Source organism: Meleagris gallopavo, chromosome Z, assembly GCF_905368555.1.
Source record: "Meleagris gallopavo chromosome Z, MGAL_WU_HG_1.1, whole genome shotgun sequence".
Classification (NCBI taxonomy): Eukaryota; Metazoa; Chordata; class Aves; order Galliformes; family Phasianidae; genus Meleagris; species Meleagris gallopavo.
This window is the reverse complement of record NC_139435.1, coordinates 53,517,954-53,528,376: the sequence shown is the minus strand read 5'-3', so window position 1 is coordinate 53,528,376 and position 10,423 is coordinate 53,517,954.

The window sequence follows — 10,423 nt, the reverse complement described above, 5'->3', positions numbered from 1 at the left end:
CTGTGCAGGGCAATAAGCGTCGGAGGGAGATGCCATCCGGAAGGAATGTTCAGATAGCAGAATGATCTGTGTATGATTCATCCCAGACTTCTTTTAAAGCAAGGAATGGAAGGCAAACAAAACTGTGTAATGATACAGATATGAAAGAGTTGTGAAAATATGCCCCAAGTCTTTCTCTGCTGTCCAAATGAAAAATAAATTGCTGGTTTTCTTATGCCCTTCCCCTTGAAACAGACTCTGGGAGATGTTGGCTTCTGGTGTTAAAAACAGTTTTTGCTGCTTTAAAATTCTCTCCCCTTGTCATATGTTGTGAAGTCTGCCAGCTCAACAGTCTCTGCTTTTTGCTATCACTTGGAATTGTTTATTTTGCACAGATGAATGCGATATTGAAGGGATGGCATCAGTGTAATAACAGATACCTTCCTTCACACCAGCCAGTCTTCCACTAACAATTCTGTCCTTTATTGTATGTTTGCAGAACTCTCCAAGTTCACACAGCAACTCAAGAAACTCTTGTGCAAGCCTTACTTTTGAGGCTTATTTTCTTTATAGACATGTAGTTATATCACAATGTATTGCTGAATAAAATACAGAAAGTGGAGGTCAGTGTACAAGCACGTAAAAGAAAGATATCCTCCACTTGCATGTAAAGGCCTAGATCCTCAGCTTTGGTAAATAGGCACCAGCATCTGATTTCCATCTGTTGATGGTTTTCCCTAATGGCATTAGTTAGCGTAATAGTGAGTTCTCTATGGAGGCTTAGTTTTATACATAAATGTCCTATTGATCTAGCCTGCAACAGAGTACACGACGTAAGCACTGAATCCTATTACCAAATCCAAGTCACAGTTGTAATTAAGGAGTCTGGGTAAAGCCCCTCTCCTTGAAAAAATGAAGGGTTGTTGATAGTTTTGTTCTGAACAGAGGGAAATGAACACTTGTGGTAGCACCTGCTTTCCCGAAATAAATCTTTTATCCAGCTTAAGAGAGTAGTCAAATATTTTATACAGAAATAACTGTGAGAAATTTCATGCCTGTTGCATTGCAGATCGTGCTGCGTGCTCACAGCGTTCCCCCTCTGGCCTGAAAATTTATGAATACCTTCTTTAACCATCAGTGTGAATATTAGTGTGTACAATGCAAAGGAAATGTGCTTGGGATTCTAGAACAACCTGGCCGATAACTGAATGACTGTTTTAAAGGTCTGTGATGGATTTTTTTTTCTTCTTGTGTCTCTGAAGCAGAAATTTCCTATTTGACACTCCAAAATGAAACCTTTACAATTCTGAATGGAAGGTTGGCAAGGCTGAGCAGAAAGGACTCTTGCCTACTTGCCCTCATTACTGCGGTTATTTTTTGAATCATTAAAAAGCAGTTACTGCATCATTTAAAATAAAAACCCAGATGAATGATTTAGGAATGTGCTGCAGATGATGCTTCTCAAGTTGCGGTGGTTCATGAAGATGCTGCAAATAATCTCATGATTGAGTGCCTGCCTAAGGCACTCTACTGAGGTGATGGGGAAAGCTGTGTGCTTCGCACCATGTAAAGCGAGAGGCCTGCAAAATCTCAGGCTGGATTTTACAAATATATATTAGAAACAGGCCCAATCTGAAATGCCAAGAGCAGAGACTGCTTGAGTGCGAGCAGAACCTCTCCAGAACTCTGTGGAGCTCAGTCAAACAAGTTATGAAACACAGCTTCTTGGAAGGCTTTTACATCCAAAGATTTTGCTTTTATTTACTTGTAGGGCGGTGAGGCTCTGGCACAGCTGCCCAGAGAAGCTGTGGTGCCCCATCCCTGGAGGCGCTCAAGGCCAGGTTGGATGGGGCCCTGGGCAGCTGAGCTGGGGAGGCACAGCCCTGCCCATGGCACGGGTTGGGGCTGGGTGGGCTTTCAGGGCCCTTCCAACCCAAATCATTCAGTGATTCTAGGACTATGTTTCCATGCTATTTTTAAAATGGTGCCATCTCCATGCAAGCAGGTGGCTGTCTTTAGGTGAAGTGGAGTGAAATTGCTGCAGGTACCTGCTTGAAGGAGGACACAGGTTATTTCATTAAAGTTCAAGTGAATGTCTGTTCCAGTTTTTGTCCATTGACTCTTGTCCTACATAGACATAGACACTGATGTGATCCCTCTGAGCCTCCTCTTTGCCAGGTTGAACACTGCCAGATCTCACATCATCTTCATCATCTTAGTGGCCATTTCTTGGGCAGTCTCAATTATGTATGTCTCTCTTACAGTGAGGAGTCCAGAACTGAACAGTGCACTCTCAGCCTCACTAAGTCTAAGCAGAGGGGAAGGATCACCTCCCTTAACTTGCTTGGTGCCGCTTTGCCTAATGGAGCCAGGAGGCCTTTGGCCTCCTTTGTGAAAATGGCACACTCTAGTGTGCGCCAAGTCTCCCAGGCCCCTTACTGCAGAGCTGTTTTCTTTCCCGGTCCTTGTGTCTGGTATTGCTCCTCCCCACAAATAGGATTTCTCACTTCTCCTTGCTGAGCTCCACAAGGTTGGCCAGCCCCAATCTCCAGTCTATGGATGTCCGTCTGGATAGCAGCACAACCCTCAGCCACTCCTCTTAGTTTTCTGTCATCTTAATTCAAGCAAGGACTCACACATGGCAGATTGTATCCCATGGGTTTTGATTCTTTTTTATGATGACTTTGTTGCAGTTTGGATTTGATCTGCTATCTCAGCATGCAACAAATACATGCCAAGCAGTCCTGGCACTCTTTTCTTTTCACCAGCTCAGCCATTGCTTGCATTCCTGCCACTTCAAAAATAGTCTGAGACCCTCCTTGACATCAATAAAACAATTACAGCCCTTGTTAGCCAGAACAGACAGAAAAGTCAAAACTCTTTAGTACAGCAGCTTTCCCATAGAGCAACTGTTGAACTCTGTGGCCTCTCCTCTTGAGTTGGCACTATCCCCCATTCATCACCAGCGCTGCCTGGAGCTGTATCTCAGAAGCTCATCAGAGCAGCAAGAGCATCTACTATTGAAAAGTTGGTGTGTTTGCTCTTTGGACAGTTGTAATCATCTGACATTGTCAGCATTCAGGCTTGGTCACCCATTAGTAACAACCTTTCCAGCTGCACTGAAAGAGAGAGGCTTCTGAACAAACATGGAAAAGGAGAGAAGATTAAATAGGTGACAGCCGGTAAAGACAGGAATAGGCCAGAAGTATTTATTCCCAAGTATTTTATTTTGTGAAGCCATGATACATTCAGAGCAAGCGGGATGGGCCCTGTGCCCAGCTCCATGACTGACCCAACACGTCATACCTTATTGCCAAGGGAAATGTTTTGTCTATATTTATAAACATGGATGATACACAAATTTACTTTCACCTATTCCTTTCCAGCCCATGTTCAGAGAGAAATGCACAGAAACCCCAGGGAATCAGAAAAGACGGTGCTTGAGATAAGCCATGGTGTTCCCCAGCACACCAATGGTGATGTTGGCAGTTATAAGTGTATTATGGGCAGTGACTACAGAGCAGATACACCTTAGCAGGAAAGGACCAAACCATGCACACACATGCAATGTTAGCTCACATTCTGGTCCACAGAAGCACGAGAACAGTACAGCTCATGCTCCTGTATCCCCCCATGTAAGGGAATGCAGTGGGTTCAAACAGACGTAGTAGGTTCAAACAGATCATTGTGGAGAAATGGAGCCCCAAGCACCCTTGTTCTGCAGCCTGGACCCTTCTGCTGTTGTAGGACGTCAGTTTCCAATCCACAGTTATGGGTCTTGTAGTCCGAGAAATAACTGGGAAAAGGAAGTCAGTAGGATTTTTGGCTGTCAGAGATGACTCTGTGGTGTGCTTGGGCACTGTTTTTTTGCTCTGTGAGCCTGACAGAGACATGCAGCACCTCGGAAGTACAGGAGCACTATAGTGAGGGGCTGGGCCTGTCTTCAGCATAGAGCTCACAATGTGCTGCCTGCAGCATCTTTACACCACTGATGCCTTCAGCAGTCAGAGGATGCTTGCTGCAGCCACTGCTCTTCATTAGCAATGGCATTGCAATGTACTAAACATTTCTTCATTAAAAGGTACCTGTTGTTTTGTTGTTAGGAGCAAATGATTACAGCCACTTAATTACAAGAAGCTATTGAAGTCAGCCAATCCATCTTCTGCCCCTTGGCCCAAACCTTGGCTGCTTTTCCCTGTTGTACAAGTAGAGCTGTTAAAACCTACAGGCAGTGGTCCACAGTATCTCTTGTGAGCAACCCAAGGAAGGGCCCACACCACAGCATGGCCCCATCTCCCACATCTTCCCCAATGCCGTTTCTGAGTTCCTCTAGATGTTACCCAGTCCTTACTCCTCCTGGAGGCTGACACAAGGCTGGTTGAAATTTGGAGCTGGATGTTTTCCATTTTGGTCAGAGTGATGACTGGACAGATATATCTCCCATACCACTTCTTAAAATAATGTTTCAGCACAACTTGCATGAAGAACCCTGGGGTTTTGTTGCTGAGAACACGGCACTCCTTCCATAGCTTTGCACTGCTTAGCAGCGCTGGTTCATAGGAGAGCCACTGGCTAAAGAGGAGCCTTCTGACACAGCCAGCTTGTCAGGAAAGAGAAGGGACTGCCAAGGAGGTGGGAGTTCCCAGGAATTAGTACACTAGAGCCAAGTGTTTTCTGTGTAAGAAGAGGGAAAAAGACAGTAGAGAGAAAGATCATTTCTGCACAGGACAGAAACCATTTTAGGAGAAGACATAATGGCTTTGGATGGGAGGTAGTGGCCTCAAGTCGCACCAGGGGAAGCTCAGGTTAATTATTAGGCACAATTTCTTCTCCAAAAGAAACAATTTCATCTCCACTGGTGATGCAGTGGCACAGACTGCCCAGGGAGGTGTTGGAGTCACCGTCCCTGGAGGTGTTCAAGAACTGTGTGGATGTGGCGCTGAGGGATGTGGTCAGTGGGCATGGTGGGGATGCACTGACAGTTGGACTTACTTGGTGATCTCAGAGATCTTTTCTAACCTTAATGATTCTATGATTCTATGCAGAAACTCTTCCTTCCTCACCTGACCCTTGGCTGGCATAGAAAACAGGCTATTGGGCCAGCTCTGATGCCCTGGCTCCCAGCTGATAGCTCCGCATTAGCCAGACATAGCTGCCCTCCTGCAGAGGAGCTCAGCCTGTTCTTCCTCCCCCAGCCATCCCCCCTGCTCCTTGTCCTCAGTCCCTGCTCTGTACCAAAGAGCTGAGGCACAGGTTGGGGCTTTTATTTATGGGGGGGAGATGTCAGAGGGCTGTGAGTGGAAATGAGTTGTGCTGATAAGCTTTCTGACTGTATTTTGTTTTACTGAGGTTCTTAACAAATAATCTTTCTGCAATGCAAACCTGGCTTATCAGGCTAATGCAGATTGTCTGAAATCCTTATCTCCATGGGCCAGTTAGCTGGAGTGATCCCCTTTTCACAATGAATAGAGAATGAAGAGCTGAACACAAGCCCTCCCCTCCCTCCTTCCAATCATTGCCATTTACTGGCAGTGAACCAAGTGGCTCTGATTTCCAAACTCATAAATAACACAGGGGCTTTGGAGCAGAGCTGCCCTGTATTGCAGAGAAGTTGATCCATTGCACAGGGTGCCAGAGGGTGGGGGGCAGAGATGAAGGGGAGGAGGTGGTCAATGGTTTGCTGTAGAATTTAGAGAGGCATGGTCTGGCTTTTAGTGCTACAATATTTCTTCATTTTGCTCACTGTGTATATAAATTTCCTGTTCCTCTTAAGAGTCAGGTTTGTGTACCTGGGATTGAATGGCAGCTAAGACAGTTCTGCATGTACAAAAGTAATAGAACAATAAGAATGATAGAATCATCAAGACTGGAAAAGACCTCTAGGATCACCAAGTCCAACCAGCAGCCCTCTCCCACCATGCCCACCAACCACATCCCTCAGTTCTTGAACACCTCCAGGGATGGTGACTCCAACACCTCTCTGGGCAGCCTGTGCCACTGCATCACACACATTTCTGAGAAGAAATGTTTCCTAAATTCCAGCCTGATACAGCAACTAGTAACACCTGAGGGGAAGTTTTACTGTTCTGCCTGTTGAACTCCAAGAAATAAACATATAAAAGTCCACATCTGGGAGCACTTGATGGAGCAAGGAGATGCTGCTGTTATCTCCACATATTTTTTTGATCAGCAGTGATGTTCTCCCTGCCTAGAATAACATGAGACGCCCAATGGTTGCACTAGGTCCCAGACTTTAACCTCCAAAATACACAGAAGGCCTGTACTAAAGGAAGGGCCTGAATTTTATCCACCCTCATGTGCAAGTGCTCTCACTTCTGTTTTCATGGATTCACAGAATCTATTGGGTTGGAAGGGACCTCAGTGGTCATCCACTTCCAACCTCCTGCCATGGTCAGGGCTGTCAACAACTAGATCAGGCACTAGATCAGTTTTGCTTCTTTCCTTTCTGACTGTTTTTCTGCTCAAGAGGCATGGGTCTTGGTTCAGCTTTTGCTGCACTGGATCCTTACTAAGCTGCAGTTGTACAGAGAAGTAAGGCTCAGCGTGAAGCGGGCTTCCCACAGTGGGCAGCAGGCAGCACTGATAAATGCTAGCAGAGCTGTTGTCAGTCCCTCCTGGCACCTGGGCAGATGCCACTATGAAGGATTAGTTTATCAGCAGAGATGAACTTCCTCAAAGCAAGAGAGCTCTTGTAACCCAGGATGCTGTTTATCCCCCTGTATGATGATAGTTAGCTACTAAGGCCAGGAATACAAATTACACCAAAGCACAGAAGTGTCTTGGAGATACTTATACTGTGAAACACAGTGATACTGATGCTAGGCGGTATGTTGGACACCTTCTATGATATGCTGCCTTCCGCAAGAACCCAGTTTTGCACAAAGCAGGCCAGCCAGTGGCCAGAAGGAGCTCCTGCCTCCAGGCAGTCCCAGGTGTGAGCCTGAGTCTCTCTGCATCCAGTCCCTCCAAGAAAATGCCCTGTGGAGATGACTTTGCATGTGCTGATACCACCTGCAGCATGCCTCTGGTGCCCTTCTCCAGATTTTGCTCTTGTGCTTCTTCCCCAGAAATCAGAAGTGACTTTCTTTTACTTCAGAAGGAGAGCATAAATTGCAGAAACAAATGAGCAGGATGGCTTTGTGATGCTCTGCAATGTCCTTATTTAACCAGATAACTATATTGCATCAGATGTTCACACTGCTGTTGATTAGAGTGAGAAAGATACATTGCATTGCAAAGCTGTGGAGGTCATATCTGTGAACGGCAGCTGTCATTCAGAGACCCCAGGCAAATACAGCAGCCACGAATGAAGAAAATACCAGCATCTCCAGGACTAACAGTGTAGATGGAGCGTACTTCTGGAAGCAGAGGCTCACCATTAGTCTTGAGTGATTTTATCAGAGGAATTCTACTGGTGCTGTGTCTCATTTCCTCTGGAAACCTGAGCTTTTGTTTACTTGCAAGTTTCAAAAAGCTTTTCTTGCTTCCTGGGCTTACAGAAGTCCCTCTGTGCAAAGGAAAAATGTCCAATTCTTCAACATTACCTGGCTTTGATGTGAATGTGAGAGGGTCCAGCTTGTGCTGCCTACTGTTTTACCTAACCTGGAGATCTGTATTCCAGTTCCTTTCCATTCCCTGATATGTTTCTCACCTTGGAATTTCACTCCTTCCTCATGGGTGGATGTTTGGGTGCAGAACTGGCCTGGTTGAAATCCTTCTGGGCCTGGAATTCATCCATTTCCCCCTCCTTCTGAGAGAGCTCAGCTCAGTCCAGTCCACACTGCTACGTGATGCTGAATTTTCTGGAACATCCTCAGGGTGACCACGTCCACCTTGCACTTTCTTGAGGGCTTTTTAGCCTGCTTTCAGAGTCTGGACTGCTGTTCCATACAGAAGTCTGGGGCTGTGCTTGTGGGTGAGCTGCACTGCAGCCTTACTCCTTGGTTGGCCTGTTGCTGGGTTCTGCAACCATCACCTCAGCCAAGTCATGTGGCCAAGTGGCAGCTCATGGGCAATAAGACAACATGGCATGAGTCTTCACAAGCTCTGTGTGCTTGTCCCCATGTCATGGTACGGCATTTTTCTTTGAAGAGAGGTGTGAGCAATACAGCCTGATAGGCTGATTGGTGCTGTTAGAGCAAGATAGAGTCTGGTTTGCATCTGGGTGAGCACAGCAGAAAGCTGTGGTTCTGGCATGCAGAGGACTCTTCTGCCCAACTGCTTTCTGTGCAGATCTTGACGGACCCAATTGATTTCACTATGCAGGCACATGGGGGACATGGAGAAGCTGCCCATGTTCAAAGACAGTGTCTGCGTCTAGTAATGCCAATGGGCTTGGTTGCATTTTAGCATCCTCGAGGCGAATGCAGACAGATCAATTAGAGACCGCACCACAGAAAGCTGCAGCTTCTCAGTCCTCCCCCAGACAATAATAAAAAGATGCCCTCGCTTTTCTCCTTCCTTGAAGACCCCAGGAGAGAATTAGCTGCTGCTGCAGGTGCAGTCGTCCTGCAGGGTGGTGAGAGCAATGAATACTAAGGTTTTTAGCTCAAGCACACTAAGGCTGTTCAGCAGCCATTGGATAATCCCCTGTTAATCAGATTATGTAAATTCCTACTTCAGCATCCCTATCCCATCTCTATTCCTGCTCTCCAAGCTGGAAATAAAAGGCACTCTAAAAAGGAACATTTAAACCACAAAAAGGCAGTGTTGCTGAAAGGGATGGGCAGAGGGTGCTGAGATGTGGAGCAGCAGCGCAGGGCTTTGTTTCCAAGCAGGCGGGTGCTGCCGCTTGGGCAAGCACCAGAGACACCACCAAACCACGGGCCAGAGCAGGCATTGTCCATGTGCTCACCCCTCTTGCAGGGGGACTAACAGCTGGGATGATGCTTTTGGTGACCAAATCAAATGAAGGGACAGATAATAAAAAATGACTGTTGGCGATCTGTCCATTGAGCCTGAACATGTAGCACTGCATCACCTGAATCTGCAATTTGGCTGAGGGCATGCAAGGTAACGACATCCTCCAGCCCTGGGATTCACATGAGATGGTGTCTCCTTGAAATACTTGTGCAGAGCTCCAGCAATCACAACAGTGTCTTGCAAATGTCATAATGAGCACCACCCTCAAACTCTAGCTCACAGTCCTCATCTGGTCTCTGAGCCTGTCACATTTTCATCGCGGCAGGACTGCTATTTTTTCACAAATTGGAGTGGAAAGATGAGAAAGGCAATAGAGGTCAGCTACAACTAGCAAAGAGGAGCTTATTTATTCTTTGTGCGGCCACTGGAAATCACCCAGGAAGCTAAGCTGACCTACATTCTCTGTATAACATTCCTGGCTGAAAGCAGTCCCTTTTGTTTGCGACAAAGATGGAAGCTGCCCTCCATGGCAGATGCAACACATTGGAAATGAGCTTTTCCACTCAAATGGGGGGGATTTCCACTAGTTCTGCAATACTTATAGATGGTCAGGAGAGCTTGCTATCCAGTCCTCGTAGTTCTCATCTTGACAAAAATCTGTCTTCCCTGTGGAAAGTAGAAAGAGGTGTAGAGCAGTTGTACTAAAGATCAACGGAGTGGAAAGAGTGAGGAGTGATTTCTGCATGCCGTACACCATTGCTGCTTCACAGCAGCCAGTGAAGTTGCATCAGTTCACCTCAGCTATAGAGATGTATGTAAAACCAGTAGAAACTCTGCAATTGAAACATAGTACAATTATCAAGGCAGCAGTAAGGACATGCATTTATCACTGGCCAAAAATAGGATGGTGAATCTTTAAAAGTAAAGGAAGAAAGCTGTATTTATGGATGAAAATAGTGAGCATGTCCAAGTTTTCTATGTGAAATGAACTGCAAGATCATAAAGTACTTCTGAGAGGCTGGGGTTGTTGCCGTCTCCCTTCACAAACAGATGCATTTCTGGTCCTGCAGAGAAGCAGGGCCAAGCACCAACCTCTCCTTTGAGTTTTCCAACCTCACCCACTCCCTTAGTGCAGTGACCTGCACTCAGAAGAGATGTTGGGGAGACTCAGAGCTAATCTTCCTCCATCAAAGAGCAAGCCACATGGTTTCAAAGACTTGCACATGAAGGAAGAGAACTTGCTAGACAGCACAAAAGCCTGAGCACTCCCAGCAATCAAATGCATTGAGGATTTTGCTGGACATTTCTGGAAATGGAATCTCTTGGTCCCTTGTTTTTGCCATTGGTTACAGTGCTGCTGCAGGAGGCAAAAACGCTTCTATGGCAGGGACTCTCCTGGACCTATAAGATGGTCAGGAGCTCTCTTGACACTCAGCTCCTCATTCCTTTGAATCACTCCTTTGAATAATGCTTATGGGGTAGCTTCATATGGCTGCACACCACCTGGTCAGGCTCCATGTTGTGTGCCAGTGGAGATTCACTGAGATGAGTGTCTTGCTCT